Source organism: Ornithodoros turicata, chromosome 3 (assembly GCF_037126465.1).
Source record: "Ornithodoros turicata isolate Travis chromosome 3, ASM3712646v1, whole genome shotgun sequence".
NCBI lineage: Eukaryota > Metazoa > Arthropoda > Arachnida > Ixodida > Argasidae > Ornithodoros > Ornithodoros turicata.
In genome coordinates, this window is record NC_088203.1 from 3978661 (window position 1) to 4004165 (window position 25505).

Below are 25505 nucleotides of genomic sequence, written 5' to 3' on the forward strand. Positions count from 1 at the left end.
TTTGTAATTCTTTACATATTATTAGTTGCATGACATTGTTCTGCTCCATTCTACCGGTAGCCCTATCTTTTCGGTAACCCCTTCTAAAGATGGCTAACCGGCCTCTTCCATCTTCTGGAGCCTGAACTGAAGGGCACGAGTTTCTCTCGGAGTGCACGTGGTGTCTCTATTCAAAGCTAGCGCGAACTAAGCCGTAATAACAAACCACATTACGCACATAGATGGGTAGAAATCCAGCGAACCGGCAGAGATGTAGGAAGGGGCTTGCCTCAGGACAGAAGCCGCGGATATTTCGAACAGAGACTGTTCTTCTTCTGGGAGAAGAAGAAGAACAGTCTCTGTTCGAAATATCGGCGGCTTCTGTCCTGAGGCAACTCCTTTCCCACATTCCTCACAGGATTACGGCATTGAGTTTCAGTGCAGATGCAACTCTTGGGACGAAGCCTTCTTTTCTTTCCGCAGTGGACTGGGAACGCGAATTAAGACACGAAAGCCACGAAAAAACGTGATCTCATTTGTGTGTACCACTTGTGTACCACAAAGAAGCCACCCGTTATCTTCGCGAATGAAGAATATAGATTTGTGAAACAGCGGCAGGTGATGGCCACTAACTACTTCTGCAGTAGTTTAACTATGAACTACTTTGCGATTGAGTAGTTTAACTAGTAGTTCAACTACTTTTCAGGGGAATAGTTAGAACTACTTCTTTAACTACTGCAATGTAGTTTAACTACTTAATGTTGTCCGTCAACACCAATCCCTTGTAGTGTTCTTGGACACCTAAATATGAATCACGAACAACGATAAACTTTGGCTCAAGCCATTGCTACGATCGTCAAATACAAAGCTTGCAGCGGGATTCTTTCTGTGCCTACGCGATAAACTAAGTTGCAGAATTATTTCGCAGCAAATGAGGCTTCACTAGACAAGCATTAAAAGTGAAGATTTAGTACACATGCACGACACAATTACCTTGCACTTCCGTTCTCATCAAACAAGTAGCTCAAGATAAAAGTCGGAAGCACAATCGTGCCGTAAAGCTTGCGGCAAAGTCAGAAGTGGTTGGCGTCTTCGGTAACCTAACTACTGTAGTTAACTACTTAAAATAGTAGTCTAACTAGTAGTTGCCACCACATTTCTGCAAGTAGTTCATAACTACTTTTTAACTACAATGAGGTAGTTTAACTAGTAGTTTAACTACATGTAGTTAACTACTGGCCATCACTGAACAGCGGTGTCCTCCGCCAGCGCTGTTTCGGTTTCAGTATGTCTATCCAACGTCATGGTGACGTCACGGTGACGTTTCTTCGGTAGAGGTCTATTAGCCGGGTAGATTGTTCGCCCGAAGCCGGACATTGTGGTGTCGGTTTCCGGATGCGATCGTCCGTTTAAAGTAGCACAGAAGTCATTTTTAACACCCTGTTTTCTTCCTATAAAACTGTTAAGTATAGGCCAGTAAGATACACCATGCGAAGTAATTCACACCACAGAGTCATAATTATCGCAGAAATTGAATTTAAAATACGCCGCAAAAAGCGACCGTGCGCAACAGCGGTGGAGGGCATTATAAGCCTCTGATCTGCATGGGACCTCGCGCTGACGCTACAAGGATGACGCTCTCTGATTGGTGCAGAGAAATGCCGTCTGCTACTCCGCTGTCGTCTGCTACTCGGCTGTTCGGGATTCTGAAAAAGCATTGCCCCTGGCTCGGTCATGATTCGGCCGCTCCTTCTATCCCCAATTCTCCTGGAGAACTGGCAAAACTGGTTTACGGCGGCAAAGAGACAATGCGCTGACCCCCCACTGACCGGCGAACCAGAACGAGTTCTGCCTGTAACGTCATCGGTGACGTGGCATCATACCTTCTCCTCCTCGTTATACCCGGAGTGGCGGGTTAAGGGTGAACGCCCGAAGCCATGTTTATGGTAGTTTTTTTTTCTTTTTTTTTTTACAAATTACACGCACCAAAACCTTTCGCGCTATTCGGTAAAATGACACACACACTTTCATCGGATGTCTTAATCTGATTGTTTCTTTTTTTTGATGGCCCTCTGTACCCCTTTAAGAGCGCATAATACCTCGTACATACCTTCAAGCAGAACGTCAGTTCTTACGCAGTGCGCGACAAAACCGACTGTATGTTTGAACCTCGAGTCTCGAACCTTACGTGGCGAATTTCCCCATTCATTATCATTAACTTATTTGTTGTTGTTCGAGTCTCGAAAGTGAATATTTTAAGAGAGTCGCGAGCTGTGAATGGAATTTGACCGGAAAGGTCAAATCTCGTTTGGGAACAAGATCAGCGTTGTACAAGATCACAGCCAAGCCGCAACTCCACCTACACCGGGGTGCCGTCGAATTTCAGGCATTGTAGTAGTTCTTTCTTTCTAGCGTAATGGTATAACAATATTGCTCACGCGAGGTCGTCGTATGTGAGACTTATTCCGCTACTTATTTTTAATTCCTCGTTGGCACCGCGATGCAACTGTCGCTATGAGGGGAGCACAGACGTGGACAGATGGAGAGGGGACAGCAGGAAGTAGTGGGTGAGATGGGGGGTTAGTGTACGTCCTGGGCGGACTTCAGGGGGAAACTGTACCGATATTCGACTGGAAAGTCTACCGTAAAACCCACAGGGAAAGCCTCAGATATAGCCCAGCCGGTGCGGTGATTCGGGACTGAGGAAAAAGCGGTCGTCCTAACCACAATGCCATGGGAGCTGAGTTATTATTTTCTACTTCCATGCGAGAGGTAGCAAGATGGAAAAAGTGAGAATATATTCTTAGCAGTAGGTGCCCCTAAAGGCCGGTTCCGACATACTATACCGATTTGCTGTATAGCGCGATAAAATGGCGCGATATTTTCCTCCTCCAAATGCTCCGAACCCCTAAAAAATAGCGCTCGCTGGAGCCCGTGTCAACTTTTTTCAGCCCTAATATTAGCACTACATTCGTGTTGGCCAATGGAGGTGGCCCTTCAGCGATGACGTCGATGATGTCGTGGAGTTGTTTTGCTTCCGCATTTCACGGCACGGCGACCGCATTGGAACCGGTGAGTCTGTCATCCAAAATATCCGGTAATTTTTTGTTCAGTCAGTTGATCGAACTTGTTCGTCCGCATGCTGTCAAACTCCGGAGGTGCAATGATGAGAGAGAGAGACCGGAAACGACGACCGAACTTCCGCTAAGTTATAGCGCTATATAACCCACCGTCCGATAACAGTGAGCGTTGTTTTTGCGCGCTGTTTTGTAGCAGCACTATAATAGCGCGCTGCTATATATCGTAACAGGCTTTAAGGTCCATGTTCGACTTATGGCACCGAGGCAAGGGTCGAACCCGTAACCTAAGGATCGGCGAAAGCAAAGGTTACCAACGGATTCACCGAAGCCTATCCGGAAATGAAATAGGTCTATGTTCGACTCCTTTTATACGTTGGCGTTTATTGCCTGAATTACGAATAGAAGGGCGCATTGGGAGGACGGAAAACATCCCAAGCAGCACAATGTCCTGAAAGTCGAGCGCAATAGGGGTGGACGGGTAGGTGGAAGGCATTGAACAGACTCATGAAGCTAAAGAACATTGATAAGACACATACCGTCCACCCCTATTGCACTCGACTTTCAGTACATTGTGCTGCTTGGGTGGAGTCGCTTTCATACAGGCTTACAACCGCTGCGTAGACCATTGAACAGAATCGTGAATAGACACTTTGACGCAATAAATGTGTTGGGAGACTGGACTGGCCATTTCCACGATACGACACGATTAGTCCATCGACAAGCCGCACCTTCCTTAGAATATTCTAGGAGCAGGAGAATTTCATTTTGAGGCCCTCGACCCAAGTGCCGCTAATCTCTCAGAACTACTCCGGTTCTCTGTTTCTCCATATTTTTCTACTATCATGCTCATCGTGAACTGATAATTTAATATGTATTCCAATAATCTAATTAATTTCTATTTTTAGCCTGTTGCGACATCTTAATATCTCGGAACATCCTGTGCACTATATACCAGCGAAATAAATACCGCCCGCCAAATTCGCTTCGTCGCTGGAGTCTCGTCTTTCTTGGAAGAGCTCGCTGCATGAAACGCAAATAAAAATCTCCGTTCTCCATTAGAAGCGTCGATATTTAATTCCTCTCGTTGGCTGTCGTCTCCAGTGTCTCCATGTTGTCAAATTTACATGAATTGCAATCTCTAAAAGCCGTACCTGCATCGATTCTTCTCTTGTTTCGTTTTTCGCCCAACAGCGTCTTGCCTCATTTTACTTCTGTTCTTGCAACCATGATTAATGTCACGAAATAGGTTTCTAACACTTTTTTTTTTGTTCGTCTCTCGTTATTTCGTTGCGATCTTTCTTTTCTGTCCCTGTTTAATAATTCATGAAGCGTAGTGTGTAGAAAGGAGGTAATGGTGCAAAGTAATGGGACTTGGAATATGTCATTGAAGGAGATTTTACGTCGTGCGTTCCGCCGAAAGGCGCGCAGGTGCCGGATTGAATGCCGTGATGAGGAAATCTTCCCCGGCTCTGTTAGAGCGGAGGGCCTCTGTGCGAAAGCTCTATATTGTGACCTCGTTATTTGAGCAAACTAATTTGAATGCGGTTGAATGGTTTAGCCTTAAACAGCCTTGTTCTGATATATTTTAGAATCTTGCTCAACGGCCGGGCGTTCACTAGCACGTAACGTGCCATGTTAGTGGCTCCAACTACGTTTTAAAGAGCAAACTCGACGAAGGCTCTATTGACATTCGTGTATTGTTGATGTATTGGATGGGTTACGGGATGCTTTTCTTCGACGTTTAACCCACACTTATTTTCAATAGCAAAGTCAGCATGTCGGGTCAGTTCTCAAACTCCGGCTCTGATTGCTTCTGCACTTAACTGTAATATCGGATCGTTGTGGTTCGGAACAGCGTCGACACTCTTGCGCTTGAAATTTAAGCCACCCCAAGATTGCAATAACAGAACCCAGCGTAACATCGAAAGGCTTCACGGATCACGGTTCGAGATTTACCAATGCGGGATCCTGTACTATCTCCTTCTACGGTGTACTAAAACGTCACCAGCTCCCGTGGCTCAGTGGTTAGCGTGCTGGCCATGTCACGTCGAGACTGGGAGGTACCCGGGTTCGAATCCCGGTGCCGACTGTGCTGTCTGGGGTTTTTCCTGGGTTTTCCTCAGACGGTTTCAGACATATGTCGGCACAGTTCCCTTAGAAGTCGGCCCAGGACGCACATTCCCCCAGGGCGTGAGTCGTGACGTTGCCCACATACGTGAGGCCGACAACGGCAAGCCCTATCACCACCCACCACCACCACCAAAACGTCAACATCTGTCAGTCTCGCGAATTGTGATATCGCTAGGAGTTATCGTATACAGTGATGTGATGTGGTGTGAATAAAAAAAAAAATGGGGATGTGAGTTTCGACGAAGTCAAACTGGCTACCCCAGTACACTTAATACCGAAAGTTCAAACAGATGATGAGATGATGATAACACAAAGGGGGGATGTACAGTACCGGGACGTTGCAAACTGGTTTACTAAAGCTTACCATTATTTTTGTGACGTGTCGCACAGTTGGAATGCTGGACATTTAAAAACAGAACAGCAACTGTTAAACCCTTTCAGGTTTGCACTATAAAATGTAACGTCGCTTTCTGCTATCGAAGGCTGATGCCTTTAAAACCCGAAGGGCATGTGTTTATTGTCTTCAAGCAGGATCGAACTACCTATATGGATGTTGTACCCCATACGCTCACCTACGCACCACACCACACAACAACACCAGCATCCACACTCCAACAACTGCACTTATTTCTTTTCCCAATCAATCAATCAATCAATCTCCCGTACACCGACGGAAGCTATTTTACGTACCAGATAACAACTATCTCAACGGGAAACTGCCCCTTGTACTTACCCCATATCACGCGAACAATCCTGAAACTTCCGAAGAGGCGCTCCGGAAAGCAATCCAGTCCTGTTGTGCTTTCTGGAACATGATATGCCACCAAACCTTGATCAATGTTCCAAGCGACCAGCAGCGATAAGCCAACGACGAGAGCACTCCACGATCACGTATAATACCCGCTCACGGATAATGTGTGCACGTAGCCCTATCTCACTGCCTTGATGATAGCTATGCTCTCACCATCTGGGCCACGGCCAAGGCTAACCGGCGAGTCCAAATTCGAAAATATATTTCCGAAAATTACAACAATTAAAAGACTGCTTCCGCTCTGTGCACGCTGCTTAATTGTATAGCTGCTACTCGGCTCTTCGGATGCCACTTGGTCTTCGCAGTCAGACAGGCGCTGGCTGCAGGAATATTCTGAAGCGGAGCAACAAACGATGACGCTGGCAAAACGACAGGACTAGCAGAAGCAACTGCCCTCGAGGAGGAAGAGGAACTTGCAGGAACTTGGCACAACGAACACAGCTATAGTGCCATATTGTTCACTCACTGAGGCTATGCCGAATTATTGGGCTTCTCGAAGGATGCGTACAACATTGAAGACGTTCGTGAATTTATTACGGTACAAGCATGTACCGTACCTTGTAGAGTAATCAATTCACGAACGCCTGATTCAGTGTTTCTGCGTTCTTCAAACTTCAGTCGTGACTGCCCTTCGGTATAGTCCGTAACTGTTCGGGCGAACAGAAGTAGGGTCAGTGAGTTGCTGTGCTGGCAGAAGAACTGGGAAATCTATGCAAGCTGTGCTTGCGTAGGATGTAGGAGCAGGACATGCACCCTGGTAATGTCTGGTACAGTAACGATGACACCGAGAGCTGCATTCATAGGTCGTATATGGCCGAAAGGTGAAGCAGCTCAAAATGGAAACCTTGCAGGCCTAATGTGACCTTCCTATGCTTACAATGGCGGCAAACCTGCTGAACTCCTGGGTACAGTCACACTGCATCAAGTTCCCCGTAACTCGCGAAGAAAATTCAGTAAGGGAGTCTTCTGTTGATCTGCATTACTGCCTCATTTTGCCTACTCGGAGAGTACCTCAGCCATTGCGGTCATCGAAGGTCATGTCATAGAGCTAAAGGCCTTTCCGTATCCACCGAGCGAATGAATCGAAGTATATCATTTACAAGGGCACCATTTTGCAAAGAACAGTAACCGTTCGTATGCCCATACGGCTCAATAGAGCAGGGCTGCTCAGCGACCAGCTTATGAGGACAAGGTCAAACGGGAACCGCGTTGTTACTCCCGCCTTATAAAGGTTTCCTCCGGGATCGGAAACACGATATAGGTAATTCCACGAGCGACGGCATCGAATACCCCGCCAACACGGTCATCCACTGCATCGTCAAAGTGGAAGATTATTGGAAAAACTATTGAAAAAAATTGCTCAGCGACGGTTAGGCCGTATTCCAAGACACGGCCCAAGGCAGACCGCCTAAAAGGGAGACTTCGGAACCAATATGGATTTCAAGCTTGCGGTATGCCCATAATCATTTACATGAACTGAACACAGTTGTGAAATATCTCACTTGGAAACGAACATCGAATTATAAAAGCGACTTTCGAAATTTGAAAGTCTGTCTCCCACCGAACGTCGATGGAAGTACTTCTCCCTCCTTTCTCTGTTCGGCCGACGTCACCGTGCATTAGTCATACCATTCCTGCGCTGTTTTCTGACTCTCAGAGAAGCACATGACCGTTGTTTCTTTCCATCTGTGTCTGAGTGATCTGATCCCCAATCTTCGTCCATTGTTTTGTACCGGGAATGTAACGCAGCGGCTACGACCGGCGTGGTATACTATGCTTGTCCGCTCCATGCAGGGTGACGTAACGCGTTGGCCTTCGGAGGGGAAAGTTCTTGAGACTCCTCTCCACATTCCTGTTTCGGTTTGATTGCTCGCTTATTTGAGGCATAATTCGTCACACGAGAAGGAAACAAAGTTGATGGCAGGTGTACTGTGGAAGTTATGCACCAATACGATGTGCAGCAATGTTTTCGTTGTGATCGTTCCGAAGTATCCCTAGTATCCCTAGATCGTTCCGAAGGCCTAGAAAGGAAGAGCTAAAACAGAAGGGAAGAAGAAGAAGTGGAAGAAACTCGTGCGATAAGAGTGAGAGAAATGAAATACCTTGACCTGTGTGTGTCCATTCCATTCCGAGACTTGTCGATGAGTTGACCCGTCACTTATGTCCATTGTTACAACCATCAACCATTGACAGTATAACACATCGATTCTCTCGCACCAGGTTTTCAATGGCTTGGTCCGTGTAAGGATTCATGAGGCTAGCAATTCGGCCTGGGTCCCCCAAGGTCGCCATTTTCCCATGTATTCGTTCCTATCCCGATGCGTGCAATGCTGGAGGCCGCCCTTAGATACCCCATTGTTACCAGACGTTTGCTTGCGTTGAATTGTAGCGGGCTAAAGATCCAGTTGAAGCACAATCCAAGCCAGGCCAAGTCACCGAAGGAGAAATGGACGACTGCGCCTGCGGCGCCTGATACGACAGGTACGCTATGTGATGCACGCAGCCGTGCACTAGATCCTTCCGATCGCTCAACACGTTTAAAAACGGGACCAAAAAGTGAAACACGACACAGAAAGTTGTTATACGCGTTTTATTTGGACATATAAAGACTAGATTCATTCGCAGAAACAACAAAAACATTTTGCCGCTAAACTTAGCGCGCTGAAGTGATCCGGAACGGCAACAGTGGGGTATCTAGTGGCGGCCTTCTTCGTTGCACGCTTTTCCGAGGTGAGTTTGGGGGACCTGGTTCGTCCAGGATGGGGACGTGTGACGTGGAATGAGCGCTGTGCTCCCTGCGCTCCCGGCCGCCGCGGTTTCGGATTCGACTTATTTGCATATAAAAATTCGGTGATGAGGGGGGATCTATTTATTTGACAGGAAATTTGGCGATGAATATTTCAATATATGTGCGCGTTTCAGGATTTAAAAAAAATGTAATGGCTCTGAACGAGGATTGGCTTCCATTCTGCTATCTTGCTTTTGTCCGCTATCCCGTAATGAAGAAGTTAATTAATGAGTTTTAGGTAATTAGTCACCTTGTAGTTACATACTCTCTTTGTGCGGACGTCATCCTGGCCGTAAAACCCAACTGCAAAAACAACATCTATGCTGCTCTCTCATAGCTTTTTTATTAAGAAATCTGTAAAGGATGAAAAAAAAAACGCGCTGTATATACAGTGACAACAAATTAGGTTTCGATTTTGAGAGCAGTCAGGAAAGGCGATAAGTAAAGGCAGGAGTCAAAGCCTTTGTTCTAATCGAAGAAGCGCCCTGGGGGAAGGAAAGCTATTAAAGGTTAGAGGCGAATAAATGGCGAACTTCCTCCGAGGATGAGAAAAAATAGGTATTGTGTGTGCGGCGCGGTCGATGAGTGCTCCGCTTTTAGCTCCGCTCGACCGTGGCGTCAAAGATAAACTTGCCCGAAGTTGTACGGGGCAGGTTTGCGAAAATGCCCGGTCTCTCCTACGGGACAAAGAGGCTTAAAATTTAGACAACATATATCGGTTGTGAAGCTACATAAGCAGCACATTTTGGCTCAATATTGGACCAGTATTGCCAATGTCGGTCCAACATTGGGCCATTATTGGCAATATCGGTCCAATATTGGGCCATTATTGGCAATATCGGTCCAACATTGGGCCATTATTGGCACTATCGGTCCAACATTGGGCCATTATTGGCAATATGGGCCCCACATTGGGCCAAGATGGTGTGCTGCTTGGGCACGTAGCAAATGATTGTACGCTCCAAATGAAACGTCGATCTTTAGTCTAGTTCATTGTTCACTAAAAATGGTCCGGTGTTACTTGATGTATATTTTACACATCGGCGTACAACAAGAAAACAATTACATGAAATGAAGTTTCGGGGTTCATGCGAGCCCCATCATCAGAAGTAAAATGGTAACAATATCACTCGACAAATCCGACAAAAACTATGCACAGTATTGCAACAGAAACAGTCGAAAAAAAATTGTAAAAATTACGCTTTAGCTCCGCCTGCTTGATTTTTGCAAAGAAGCGCGCGTGGAATGTGCGTCTAGAGGAGATTGATTGATTTAAAAAAAGGTCTAGAGGAGAAAGCGTCCCCGCCTTCATTTGTTTTGCCTTCTTTGTGAGAAGACGGTTATCGCCAGCATCAAGGTCAAAGCGGGGGAAAGGGAAGAAAACACGTGGCGGGAACAGTTCTTCCTCTCTCCGCATCTTCCGTGCGCTCTGCTTTGCGACAATCAAGCAGACAGAGCTAAAGCGGAAATTTTACTAGCTTTTTCGACTATTTCTGTTGCGATACTGTGCATAGTTTTTGCTGGATCTGAGGTTATCCGTGGAGGACTTCATATTTCTGTTAAAAAGAGTGAAATTCGCTTGGCAATTTTCAAAGTTCAATTGAAAAAAAATTCCCGCAATGAAAAATTGTCCAAAGCCTTCCTCAATGGTGACAAAAGGTTCGAGAGGGTAATTGCCGAAAGTCCCATAATCCTCCACGTCGCCAGTTCGAATTTTTTTATCATTTTAGATGAAACACCCTGTATAATCTGGAGTCTTGGCACAACAAAACGAACCGAGGATGGAACGCACATCCAGGACCGCTCCCAGATTGTTACGCCATCTTGTTTAAAAAGTAGCTGACGAGCGATATTGTTATCATTTTACTTCTGATGATGGGGCTCGCCATGAACCCCTAAACGTCACTACTTCGTATCATTATTTTGCTGTTGTACGGCGCTGTGTAAAATGTACATCACGTTAATTATTCACATAATTACCTACTTTCGCCTTGGTTCTGAAATAACGCTTATCTCTGTTTATATTTTTTTTTTTTTTTATTCTAAGAAGGCCGATGCAACGGTGCATCTGTACGCTGTGCAAGTGCGTCTCTGCGCATGAGAGGAGGCAGTGAGAGGGAAGAGGGAGGGCGCCGCCTTAGCCAATGGGGATTCCCGAGTGGAGTAACCGGGAGAGGAGATATGCGCACAACGCTCGGTTACTTGCAGAGCATATTGAACCTCGGCTCCTTTTTATGTATTGTGTTGCTTGCGATGAATTATTTCAATACGTGAAGCTGTCACATTGACTGGTGGACATCAGGTGCTAAGTTACCTTTTATTGATTGATTTATGGATGAACCTGCTCCCGTGGCATAGTGGTTAGGATGGTCGCTTTCCACGCAGAGACTGGGAGATGAGGAGGGTTCGAATCCACGCACCGGATGTGCTGTCTGACGTTTTTCCTAGGTTTTCCGGCAGCTTTGTCAGACGAATGTCGGTGCACTTATTCGTGAAGTCGACCCAGGAGCACACTAACACCCCCTGTCCCGCACTCGGTCATTCATGCTGTCCCCTCTCCATCTGTCCATGTCTGTACGCCATGTCGCGGCGCTAACACGGAATTAAATCAAATACATATCGATATACGGATGGATATTGAAATATGGGGGGTGGGGGATATGCTTATTAAGAAAGGAAATGTCAGCCGGACGGGGGTCGGCTTGCTATTCAAAAAAAGGAAAATAGGGGAAAAAAGGAAAAGAAAAAGAAGGAAAGAAAAGGAGAAGAAAAAAGGAGAAAAGGGGAAGACAAAGAGGAAAAGGATAGAAAAGAAAATGGAAAAGAAATATGGATCGCAGAGCAATGTTAAGAGGAGTCCTTTGGTGCGCCGCGTGAGGACAGTACAAGCTCGGCTATGGGGGAGAGTTTGGGTACCCACGTTATTTTTAAAGAGTCCCGTGCGTCCCTATATAATCTAAATCACGGATCGGTTCTGGCCATGGGCAGTGTACGACTTCCAGTTGCGTTGAGGCCCCGAAATAGCGTTTGGAACGTACCCCATCTTAAAACGTTACTGAGTTTCAGTGCATCGTAGGCTATATCGCCTTTGCGTACGTAAAAGATAGCGTGGTGTGCACGAAGCTCTCTTTTGCGTTTTTGCGCGTGCGGGTAACCACCAACGCTATCCTTTACGTACGCGAAGACGATTGACTACTACTACGTACTAAAACGCCCTATTATGTGACTGCATGCTACGTCAATGATATGATAGCGGTTTTTTTTCTTATTCTCTTTCGCAGTTGTGAACCAGGAAAGATAAGAAGGCTTCAGAGCGAAGGAGAGAACGAAATGGCTTCCATTTTTGGGTACGTTGAGCGAGTTTCTTCATCTCTTACGGTATTTTGAATAGGAAAAGTACGCAGCGCAAATTGCCGGAGCATGGCCTAGGTTTTTAAAACATGTTCCGGACGATTTGCTCCAGCGCGGAGGAAGCGGAAATGACGTATTTTATTTACTTTATTTTCATTTACTTCATTTTCCCATTCGCGGTCGCTTTATATCTCTTTATTCCCACGTCTCCATATAGTCATTAACTGTGGCGCGTAGTTGAATAAATGAGAGACGGAGCGTATAAGTTATTTCAGAACTCCCTTTCTTACAGCGTGTTCCGCATTCTTGCTTGTCTTTAAAATTACCGTACTGTTAAATTTCGTGACGATTTCTTGTCCTTAAATTTCACTCTTAAACACTCTGCTAAAGTTTTTGCCCGTATTTTTCGTCTTTCTTTCTTTCTTTCTTTTTTTTTCCGATTCTTGAACTGCACATCTTGCTTTTGTCGTCACGGAAAAGGGCTCCACTTAAATAACACCCGCTAACGGATATTACGTGAAGAAACGTTCATGAGTTATGAAATGAAGAAAACGCAAAAATTTGGAAGTACTTCGACTTCTTTGTAAGCGTCACGCAAAGCGCACATTATCGAAAACTACTTCAACCGTGGCATTAGGCTAGGATAGAAGGTGGTGTGCCTTAGCCCCTTCCTCTTCTTGTTGAAGGCCTTTTCTTGTTGTAACGCGACTTTAAGGCGCGTTTAAAAGAAATGCGAGAGAGGATACTGAGAAGTAAGGGGGTAAATGCCGATATACTACACCTAATATACGTGTCTTGTCCGAGGGGTAGGGGTGTGGGGAAACGGGGGTAAGAAGAAGGGCCGCTGCCCCCTTACTCATCTGAGGCTGCGAGATGAGAATGCCACGTGACGTGCTATTTTTAGGACTCTCTATTTTCATAGATTTGCTCGAGTATTCCCATAGCTCTTAGATTTGCAACGCTTGAGCGTGTGCAAAAAAAAAAAAAACAAAGTAAAAGAATAAAAATAAAATAAAAATAAATAAATAAATAATAAAAATAAATAAAAATAATTTTTCAATGTTTTTATGGAAAATGAATAATTGTAATGTACACACGACGTGCTATAATATGAACCCGTTCTTTGTGCATAAGAGGGCCTCTGGGGCTGATGGCTGATGGAAGAGGGCTGATTTGAAGATTATAGAGTTGTATTCCAGAGTGAGCTACTTCACACTGGTACGCGCTGTACTGTCACGCGCAAAATTATCATCCACAAGAGCGTTGTAGCATTTGAGATATTAGTGAGTTTTAGGGCATTGCTATCTTTGCACTATCTATCATTGCACGCTATCGCCTTCGCGTACGCAAGCGATAGCGCTGGTGGTCTTGCGCACGCAAGCGATAGCGCTGGTGGTCTTGCGCACGCGCAAGACATAAAGAGAGATTCGCGCACAGTGCACAGAACCCCCACGCTATCCTCTACGTACGTATAGGCGATAGCGTACAATGCACTGAAATACATTAACAAAGAAGGCAAGTGAAAGCATAGATCGAGATGTTACCCGTCAAAAAGAACTCGTTACGAGTTAAGTTACCGTATGAAAAATGTAACTAAGTTAATAACGAAGTTCTTTAGCCTGAAATGTAACTCGCAGTTACGGAGTTACTTAAAAAAAGAACGAGCTACTTCCAAGTTACTTCGGGCACAAAATAGCACTACACAGGTGCAGGCGCGCGTGAGTAGTTGAGTTAGACCGTGAGTTACCTGCCGAGGAGTGTTACACGCTTAGATCGTTTTCGTTTATGTCCAACAATTCGAACGCTTTGCATCTTACTCCCTGTGGGCGCACAATGGTTCAGCTTCATTTCAATGACAGCGGTTCTTACTCCCTGAAGAGAATACTGTCATTGATGGAATATCACGTTTTGTGACATAAAATGCCGTGGAAGAACCGTAGAGAAAGCAAGGAAATAAGTGGACGTGAGTGAAAAGCGAATTAAAAGTAACTTGGAACTTAGCTTAAGTTACTTTGACAAAGTTACCTGAAAAAGAAACGAGTTCCTCTGAAAGTTACCACGGCGCAAAAGTACCGAGTTCAGTTATAAGTTACCAGAAAAAGGAACTTAGTTACAGTAACGAGTTACCTCGAACTCTGAGTGGAAGGCACGTTCAATACGGTTTAGGTTTCACAATGACGTAGGCATTTTGTACAGCGACTTTGAGCATCATAAGACGACACGTGACAGCATTTCTCTTTCCCTTTTTTTGAACCTTGGTTTGGGTCGGGGCTGTCTCTTTAAATCCGAACTGTGATAGCATAATAGCAAAACTAAATACATCGCAACCCACCAATCGCACGATCCCTTCTTTTCCCTTTCCACTCGTATCTAACCTCCTCTCTTTCCGCTCACACAGCGGCACTCTATGATGCGATCATAACCACCTATGGTATTTTTTTTTCTTTCGATCATCATCATCATCAACCTATGGTTCTCAACCGTCCGACCGTCGGTGGAGGGCTTTATAATTCTGGTGATAAATGGCCGAACCAGTGAACGCCCGAATCGCCTCCAGGCAGCTTTATCGCGCCTCAACTCTTCGCTATGCCTGAGTATGCACAATGCAGGGCGAGATTTTAGGCAAACAATGGGAGCGGTAATGCCTGAATCGCTTTCGGTGAGATTTTGTATTTACCCTGTAATATATATTTCTTTCCTTTTTTTTTTTTTTTTTACTTTTGCGCGCAAAAATGAAGCCTCTCTTGAACCGAAAGTTCAATATCAGTGCCGTGTTGACTCTGAGAAAGCGCATGAAAGAAAGTGATAACGTTGAGTCGGGACAGAAAAGCTTGTCGGTCCATGAAGTGCACGCAGGGAAGGCCTCAGGGATCAGTTTCATGAGGACGCATAACCATCCGTTCTGTAAGACGACAAGTCACTTCCAGAGCCGTGTATTAAAAGGAACTCTGGCCACTGGGAGGAGCCTAACAAAGAGGATCGACCTGTCAATCTCAGTTGCGCGCTTCTCATTGGTTTGCTTTTTACCACGGGGGCCGCCATGACACCTGACTGCCACGCAAAATGGCGACGAAAGCAAACACGGCCAGACCGCAATTTCGTGACAAACTTTTTTCGTATAAGGGGGTATAAGTATGAGTTTCTCGTATACAATTCCTCATATACACACAATACAACACACAATACAACACACAATACAATACCTCGTATAAGTTTCTCCAAAAACAGTTTCAACTTACGCTCCGCTACCGATATCCAACCGAAAATAATATCCATAGCACAGTAAACCACCTGCTAGACAGAGTTCTCTCAGTTTGTTCTCTTAGTTGGTTTATGTTTTCTCGCCGTCATCACGCCTAGTGAACACGGAAGCCACAACGAAATAATAAGAAAAATGGCAGTATACAATTTTGATCAAAACTGCTAAATTTTGTGGACATTCTTGCCGTTTTAATTCCAACTAGTCACGTTGTTTAATATAAAAAAAATCGTTCCGACTATCCGATGTGTACCAGCAGGTGGTTCTGCTGGCAGCGGAACAACGACGGATGGCACATGGTAATATTCCCGACATGCCTTGCGTCGTCTACTTGCCACTGGTTTTGGAAATCGCAAGAAGTATCCATTTCAATCCAATCCAATCCACTTCCCACCCTATACGTCTCTGCCCATGTAGGATACGGGGCATATAGTAATGACAGGCTGATTGATAATACCTCGGTATTTCAAGACGTCATTGGTCAGACAGCTCAAAAAACTGGGTGGAGCTCTAGCTATATAGACAGGTCCCATTAGTGACGAGACTCCTTCCTTCATGCATGGTTCTGGTCACTATCATTATCATACAACCACTCTGTCTGAATAGTGAGTAGTTAATCTGAATAGTGTTATATGTCGTGGCAGTAAGTCAGGTGAGTCAGCGGTGGGGTGCTTTAATCGATCACAGAAGATGACAAGAAACTTTGCACGCTGCGCCCGAGCGCTGTCGACGCGATAACACGTATCAACACGGTGTTCCGTTGTGTTATCAAGAAGGAAAGCCCGTCCAAAAGCTACAACAAAGACTTTCTGGAATAGCCAGAGTTGAAACGCTTTGAAGAGACCCGCCGGAGTCTCGATATTGCAAAATGAAGAACTGCCCTCTCTTCGAAATAGCTTCGGCTCCCTGCTGCAGTTTTGCCTCTGTCCTGAAAAGAATAATAAGAAGAAAATAAATACCCATTTACCCATTTGGGTTCTTCTACGCTGGTCTGCCTGTGCTGCTTGTCGTGCCCTCTACTCTTCAGCCCTCCGGGCCAGGGGCGGATTTAAGGAGGGCGGGGGGGGGGGGCGACCGCCCCCACTCAATACGGCTGTGTTTCCTATGTCACAATCCTATCTCCTGGATGATGCTGTGCCGCAAAGCACGAAATTTCCTTAAGACTGCCCCCCCCCCCCTCCTATGACAGACCCTTAAATCCGCCATTGCTCCGAGCTGACCTTTCCCCGTTTTCTTTTTTTTTTTTTCGTCTAATAAATATATCCCTCCCACTTCCGGACTCTCCTTTCTCGTTTCGCCGCTGCTAGTAGCTGTCGCTGTATTCCAGCTGCGAGCCGAGTACCAAAGGTTGCACAGCTACTCGGATTTTTTTTTTCCCCTAGGCTCTCCGGTAGACATTCCAGAAATATGTGAACAGTGTTCCCCTGAAGTCGGCCTTGGACGCACAGTAACCCTTTGTCTCCCAGACTTCCTTGCTCTCCTCTCTCCATCTGTACGTCGCTCATCGCCACAGCTTTGCTTCGTGGTGTTACAACTGAATCAGAAAAAGAAAAGCCGCTAGGAGTCGCGCCACAGATGCATTTGAACACATGCAGAGATCAGTTGAGCGGATCCGATGGGCAGCGCACAAGACGATAAAGAGGCTACCTTGCGGCTATCTGCACACTTCTTCCCACGCTTCCATTGCTGAAAACTACTCCCGTTGTGTTGTTAGAACCCCAGTCCCAGATACACTCATCCACTGAGAGATACACACCTCCTTATCCTCTCTCGCTTTCTGTCCACAGCCGTAAAACACAGCTGCTTGAATGAAAAAAAATTGAAAAAATTGAATAAAAAAATTGAAAAAATTGAATGAAAAAAAAATGAAAAAAATTGAATGAAAAAAAATTGAAAAAATTGAATGAAAAAAAATTGAAAAAATTGAATGAAAAAAAGAAGAAAAGAAATCAATCCTGCTGTAATCCGAGTCTCTAAAAACACTCGACATCATCAACTCGTGTGCAGCAAACATTCCAGCTCGATCTGCAAAGTCTTCAATAAATCTGTCAAGGCCCGTTATTTTCGTGCTTCGTTCACACCACACTTCTTCAACTTTCCTATTTTGGCGATCCCGCCCCTCCCCCTTTTCTCTCTCTCTCTCTCTCTCTCTCTCTCTCTCTGTCTCTCTTCAACGCGACCGTATAGCCTGTGGCATATTTCTGAAAGCCACATCATACACACAGACACAGTTTGAGAGCCTCGGCAGGATAGTTTATAAAGCAAAATATGTACGCAGCATAAAAACGCAAACATGAAGGGGAAGAAGAAAAAAAACGATACAAAAGAGAGGGATTTTTCGCGAGATGGAGGTTAATAAAAAAAAAAATGTGCCGCGGGGAAATTAAAGTAGCGCGCGTCACGCAGTGTTGCCAGTAAACATATCTTGTTCGCCCTTGAAGGGTTTGCTGCTAGCATTGAAAACATTTTCCTCGAGCTCGAAATGGTGGTGGTTGCAACACAGAGAGGATATTTATAGAGGATATTTATTTATAAATAAATAAATATTGATTTGACTACATTTATTTTTCTCCTTGCTGCGTGTTTTGTACAGACTTCCTAGCACTCTCTAAAGGTTGACATAAGGGCATGGCCGAACGGTGTTCAAAGATGTTGCAAAAGAGGTAGGTTCTCTATTGGTATATTGGATTAGAAAATGCGATATCTGCAGCACGCGCAGTTATGTCCGCGCGGACACGGGCACAGAAAAAAAAAAAAAGTTGACGTAGATACACACGTACACGCACATGTGTAGATGCAGATACATAGATACACAGATAAAAGGCAGATACATACGAATGTACGTAGGTATAAGGGCACATGGATTATGGATACAAGCGTGCGGATTTTGATTTGCATAGATGCGCGTGGACGGGCATACAAGATGCAGAGCTACGTGGAAAGTGCTATGCGAAAACAGACGCACATCGGTATTTGTAAGCAACAGACGTATCGATACATATGTGACTAGTTGACAACTATGACTGCATGAAGTTGACTAGAGATCGATAAATGCCGATAAAATACCGATGTCACTACTTAGAGCTAAATAATCACTTCAGTGTCGAAAATTATACTTATCATTATCACGATATTTTTGTTGTGCCCGACTCTGTCAGATTGTCAGGATTTCTCGTGACAGCAAGGCCTTTTAAGGACGGCAGTCTGGACCCAAAACGAAACTAAAAATACTGTTACATGAGGGGTACCTGTGGTCAGAAGACACAACCGGAAGTTGCCTAGGGTTCCCAGCGCCAGCCGCTGAATGTGGCGCCACACCATGTCACTTATTTCAGTTAAACCCTTTCACTATTTGTAAACAGTGAAAGGGTTTAACTGAAATGAGTGACACGGTGTGGCGCCACATGTAGTGCTGACGTTGGGAACCCTAGACAACATCCGGTTGTACCAACTTTGAAGTAACAAAACGTAGAGTCAGAAAATGGAGCTTGTGCGATTATCCGTTGGAATACTTGTCGCGAATGGGCCGAAATGAGGAATAATTATTACACTATCTTAAAAGTTAAAACGAAAATAACGTACCCCGGAATAGCTCCACCCCCCGGAACACTTCCCCTTAAACACACTATCTGAACCTAACCCAACCCAACCCAACCTAACCTAACCTAACCTAACCTAACCTAACCTATCCTATCCTAACCCTCATTCTAAAAAACAGAGCTTCACCGCATAGCACGCTCTGAGACAACCAACCATCATCCCGAATGACAAAGTTCTCTCCCTTGATTAGATGGGGAAAAAAGGGAGGGCATTATGAACTGCATAGTGCCAAAATAATGGCGTACGCCCCCCGTTTTCAGCAAATCAGAGAATGAACGATGTGTAGGAGCGTGCGCTGTGGTAAGTTAATTTTTAAGAGTGTATGCACTCTTAAAAAGCACGCTCCTAGCCAACCACCATCCCGAATGGAATCGTCGTTCTTCCTGACTCGTTGAAAACGGTAGGCGTACGCCCTTTTGTGCCACTTTTGGAGTTACGCTAATTGTCACAAAGAGGCGTTAGCCCCGTACCTTTCACAAATCAGGAGTGACAACGGTATCATTCTGTGCAATGGTTGGTGTTATGTGGTGATGTTCTGTTTTAAGAGAACTCACCTGACCTCACCTAACGTGACCTAAACTGGCTACAGCCGACACTATAGCTCAGCGACGCATGGAGCAGTTTCATTGCTGTCATAGCCCCAAAATAATCTTTGAGATTGAAATATGAGAGTCCCCGAAAAAGCCAGGCAGCGGCAGGTTTCGAAACCGCAGCTCTTCATTGCACGTCAAATGCGCCTAGTTCTTGAACTTGGACGATGACGATGGCGGAGACGACGACGAAGATCTTATCCCAGACTTCCGACTTTCCACTTAACACATCAGCCCTGAAACCGATAATTTAATAGTTAGCAAACTAGTTTTGTCTCATCAATGAATTAGGCACAACCAATAAAATACCGGCAAGTGCGATGCACAACTGCTATAGTAGCATTCAGTTGGCTTCATCCGGCTTCATCCACATAAAGCGCTTCTATAGGGAGTTTTCACCTACGTCACATTGTCACGTGGCAGTGACGTGGCATGCTCCTAAGCTCCTCCCACTGGTGGTCACTTTTCGTGCTACCGCCATTGAAAGATGACAAAGTGCGCTATTTCTCGATGCCACAACCATATAGTTCTCATAAAAGAAAGTGTGAGAACGACAACAAGTGTCTTCGGGATAAAAGGAGGTATACGGGCGCGACCGGATTTCAAAACACAATTCAAGGCTTTGTTGTCGAGCAAACGCTAAATAATCTCGGCAGCTGCGCCTGAAAAGTGACCACCACCACCTGGCGGCCAAACGCGTTCGTTTGACGTCATGTGAAGACACCATGGAGGAAGGAAACACAAGGAGCGGCCCCTCCCACAGTTTTCCATCGGGACGAGCGTAGCCGGTTTCGCATTGCATTCTGGGATGCTCCTGTCTACCACGTGACCGCTCACGTGACCCTCCAGACGGCACGGCGCCACCAGAGCAGACGACGCGAGCTGTAGTTGTGTCACAGTTCAGAGGGCAGTACTACGTTGAACGCGTGCTTACACTTTATTTCTGTATCTTCGAATGTTTACTCTTCTATTAGAAGACCAGTCACAGTGTGCAGAACGCAAAGGAGTACGCGGGACCGGAAACATCACGTGTGGCAACGGTAACTTCCAATGTATGTACGTTTCCTGATTAAGTGATAAAGAATGCCGTACTCAGAACACTATTAATCAGATATGTACAACAACAGGGTATGAAATGCATCTGCGACACAGTGTCAGGTCCTAAACGAACAATTCAAGATGACTCGAACACACACAGGCGACTAAGACAACTGACCGTGTACTTACAAACAAAACGTGTTCCCGTGACACACGTGTTCCCGTGACGCTTCCCGTTCAACGAGAGCCGCGGCACGGACAGGAACACATTACCATTCGTCGTTGCTACGATGGTGCTCGCATTTTCACAATAAATTACTTTCGAAAAGCAAACTCACACAGAGAGCAGCGCGAGAAACAAAGCCTTGCAAAACCGAAACTTTAGAGGAGATCACGTGGTGGACAGGACGTAATGGCGATTTTGACTCGAGCGACCGCTAGAGGGTGGCTACGCTAGTCTCGGGCGAACAGCCGCTCCTTGTGTTTCCTTCCTCCATGGAAGACACCCTATACTATAGGTACTCTGCGCAAACTCTCTCTCCCTCTCTCTCGGTCGACGGTGCAATAACATTGTATTAAACGTCTTACGCAGGGACACAAAACTTACAAACACGTACGCGTATTCCTATTCCAACAAAGCGGTATTGGTTCGGAACTCGCAGAAGCGCCGTTGAACACACACACACATGTCCTGCGGTCGCAGAGGAAAGCAGGAAGAGCCCAAAATCGAAAGTGCACCCTCCCCCCTCCCCCATAGACGCTTTGCATTTTTGCCCTCCAGAAATGGCGTCCTGCAACTTCGATTTCCGTTGAATCGCAAACAAACTTGCCGTCTTCTCCGTCGCGGTCCGCCGAATATGAAATTTTCTCCCTTCTTCTTCAAAACGTTTTCTTTTCTCAGATCGAATGTTTCCTTGTGTCTGTCGGTAAATAGGGCCCCCCTTTGTGCATGCCCACTGTCGTCTAACATTTCCCTGAATTATATACCGAAGTACAGTGCCCGCCCTCTGTTGGCGCCTTGCTGCATCAAGCAGACATTAAATATTAAGTATTGTATAGACACATCAGAACGGTGGGACACGGACTGGATTGCTTTGGCGGGCCTTCGATCGAACGTGAGCAAAATGTGTCTTCTGCTTAAGAAGACGCTTTCAAAGGATAAGGCGACTTCGACGTTGGAAACCTGCTTCTGTAGAGTTGATAGTTTATTCTGATTACAGTCACGTGTATGACAATGACCGTGTAGTGTACACACACACCATTGGGCCACATCATGCGTAATATGAGAATGTGTATTTGATAATGCGTATTGATATTTGCGCGTTATTCATTCTCTTCGTTTGTATGAGCACACCTATACTGTACACTCTTAGAAATGAACTTCACCACATACACGCTCTTAGCCAACCATCATCCCGAATGACAAAGTTCTCGCCCGAGATTTGTTGAAAACGGGAGGCGGAGCCGATTCTGTGCCGTGCATAATGGCACAAAATAGGCTCCGCCTTCCGTTTTTTAACAAATCAGGGGCGAGAACGTTGTCATTCGGGATGATGGTTGGCTAGGAGCGTGCTATGTGGTGAAGTTCATTTCTAAGAGTGTAGCCCTCCCCTGCGTTGGCCCCCAACAGGGGGCTGGCAGTATGTCTAAAAAAATAAATAAAAATAAATAAATAAAAGATAATGCACACGCATGTTCGCATTATATGGCATCTATACAATACTCCAGGTACGCCAGAGTGCCATTACGCAGATGAACTTCGTTGAACGTCATGAGTTCATTTTCCACCGTGTCCTCATGATCCTTTGCTCTTCTCTGGTGACTTCAAAGAACCCCGTTTCTATATTTGCGTTTCGTCGGCTCTCAACAAAGCCTTCGAAGCCTCGTGTCAGTTCTCGCCTTTTGCTGTTTTCCTCAGGCGACGACTGCTGGCGTGATCGAGTCATCTCCAACGTTTCCAAATTACTCCCACAACATTTATTCGGAAAGTCTGCGTGTGCAACGAACGCTGAACTGAAAACGTCCCCGAGCGACCTTTTTTTTTCATTTTCTTTCCCACACGAATGTCGTCTGCTTTCTGCACTGAAGGAAACTCCTCAAAAACTCATACGAGGGTGAGGAGAAGCAATGGGGAGACCTTTAATGCAGTGTTGCCGAAGTACTCGGCCGAGAGCTCGCTAGGGAGGCCTCAAAAAGTCGCTAGATGTCGCAAGATGAATTTGTAACCAGACATGCCTCATAACAGCATGTCTCCAGACGTGCACCGTACTTAAAGTTGTTACGAAGTAATTTTTCATACCTATATTTTGTCGTGTCACCCGTGGAGAGGGTTATGCCAACACCATTTCCAAAGAGTCTGCGGTATTTGTAGTTAGAAAGCGGGATATTTGACGGTTTCAGTGTCTGACATCAAGTGCGGCACGACTGGGCGTGTTTCTTTATTGTTTTTATTATTTTTTTCTTTTTTTTACTATCCAGAGCAGCGCGAGCAAGGGAATTCATGCTCTGACGTCATGATGATTACAGAAGAAGGAACATGGGTCGTATCGGACTCAGCGCGTACTTGAATAACACATTAATGTTCTTAGCAGCTTAATTGTTTACTTATGCAAGTACGAATATGAGAGATTTAATATTCCCCCTTGCTGGAGAAGTCCCTAAAAATATTTCAAGACTACTCTCTATGATAAATGGAAGTTTTTCCCGTGATTTAGAAGCCCTTTAGAAGGTTCCGGGGGGCATTCGTTGGCCGAGACCGCTTTGGGTGGTTGACCGTTCAAGTCGCTAAATTGCTCACTAGTACCAAGCACGTAAAATTTGGACTCTTACCTGCTTCGAAAGCCGCTAAATCTGGCGACTAAGTCACTATATAGAACGGCAGCACTGCTTTATTGCTAGCGAGATTTTAAAGATGACGCCAATGTAAACGTGCGAACTCGCGGAGATCTCGTGCTGCTAGCGTCGCCTTGTTTGTTTGTTTGTTTGTTTGTTTGTTTATGAGGAGAAGAGATGTTGGCCATGCTCAGCCTCGTATAACCCTCGCCGGCTGGGTTGCGGAATTTACGTTTCGGAAGTGGCAAGGCGGCGACAGTCAGCCGTACGCACTTGATGTTCTCGCGGAAGGAGCCAAGTGATGGACAGATGGCACCCTAAAGTTGCCAGAAGAATCGCTCGTGGGACGATCCGTGCTATGTTTATAAAAGCGATAAAAATACACGATCGACGTACACAACGAATTAAAATTTAACAACAGACATTGACGTTTCGGAGCCTATGCAGACCCCCTCATCGGAATGAAGCAGGAGGCGGTTACCCCGTACTATTTATGTAGCAAGGAGGCGTAGCAGTCGCCCAAGCAGCTCAATGTATACTGAAAGTCGGGTGCAATGGGGGCGGACGTTATGCGTCTTATCAATGTTCTTTACACTCTTAAAAATGAACTTCACCACATAGCACGCTCCTAGCCAACCATCATCCCGAATGACAACGTTCTCGCCCTAGATTTGTTGAAAACGGGAGGAGGAGCCTATTTTGTGCCGTGCATAATGGCACAAAATAGGCTCCTCCTCCCGTTTTCAACAAATCAGGGGCGAGAACGTTGTCATTCGGGATGATGGTTGGCTAGAAGCGTGCTATGTGGTGAAGTTCATTTTTAAGAGTGTAGTTTCACGGATCTGTTCAAGGCCTTCCGTATACCCGTGCACCCCTATTGCACTCGACTTTCAGTACATTGTGCTGCTTGGGCGGATAGTGGTCATGGGTGCTTGTTCAAAGCATTATTTATTATTTTGATGAACCAGGATTCAAGTTGTTTGTGCACCCCCCAAAGACTTTCACGTGCCAAAATAACAGGGTTATCTAAATCCACGTGGTGGCCTGTCTTGTGGGCACGTTCACACAGTTCGGTGTGCTTATCTGTGCTCTCTGTCTGTGTACGTCGTTTGTATTTTTATCGCTTTTATAAGCATGTGTGTTCCCGGCGTTTAGTCAGTCTTCAGATCCGTGCTATGCAATTCTAGCAATCGGGCTGCGCGACCCGTTCACACGCCGCAACTTAGTCAACTACCCCAAGCAGCACAATGCACTGAAAGTCGAGTACAATAGGGGCGGGCGGGTGGGTGGAAGGCCTTGAACAGACTCGTGAAACTAAAGAGCATTGATAAGACACACACCGTCCACCCCTATTGCACTCGACTTTCGGTACATCGTGCTGCTTGGGACAGGATTCGAAGCCATCGCCTTCCAGTCTTCTGAAAGACCCTGATGCCGCTTTCACTAACTGTTCACTTTCACTAAGCTGTCGCTAACTGTTTCTTACTCTGTGTGGTTGGAATATTGCTACGTTGTCTGAGTAATACAGCCTTATGCCGCTCAAATTGACCAAGGGCGCATATTTATGTAGACTGTTGCATTCAGGAGACCATGCGCGAAGTTTAGTGACGATTTGCAGTCCTGGGAAGTAAATGTCGGGACTAAATGTCGGGTTAGGGGACTAAAATGTGGAGTAATTAGGGGGGGCAGACTAGGGGAGTAGAAGGTACAATTACTTCCCATTTTACTCCTTTTTTCTTAGAGTGTACAACTAAAAACGCAGAATGTGGCAAGTTTTCTCCCTAGTCATCTTAGCCCCAGTTTGTTCGCCGTGCTAACACGGGACCTAGCGTGGTGACTTGCAGTGACTAGCACATAAAACTTCTGGTAGTTAAGTACTTGACTCGCAAACTTGTGTGAATTTTTCTCCCTTTGTCAAATCTGTGCCAACAGATCATTTAAAAACTTTGCAGGCAGTAAAAAAAAAACACTTCCTTCAACGCCATCAACGCGGGAAACGGTAGCAACGGAACACAAGTACAACGCAATCAAGAATACGAGCATACCT

General features: G+C 45.5%; 1 protein-coding gene across 3 annotated transcripts in view; it reads left to right on the top strand.

The window, feature by feature from the left end:
- LOC135387849 (uncharacterized) overlaps positions 1 to 25505 on the top strand; it is a 383829-nt gene that overhangs the window by 178246 nt on the left and 180078 nt on the right. For 2 of the 3 annotated variants that reach the window (XM_064617011.1, XM_064617010.1), the window contains exon 2: positions 12070 to 12135. The exons of the other annotated variant lie outside the window; for it this stretch is intronic. The gene's annotated coding sequence lies outside the window, so the exon portion shown is untranslated. The remainder of the gene's footprint in view (positions 1 to 12069; positions 12136 to 25505) is intronic. 3 annotated transcript variants of the gene reach the window in all.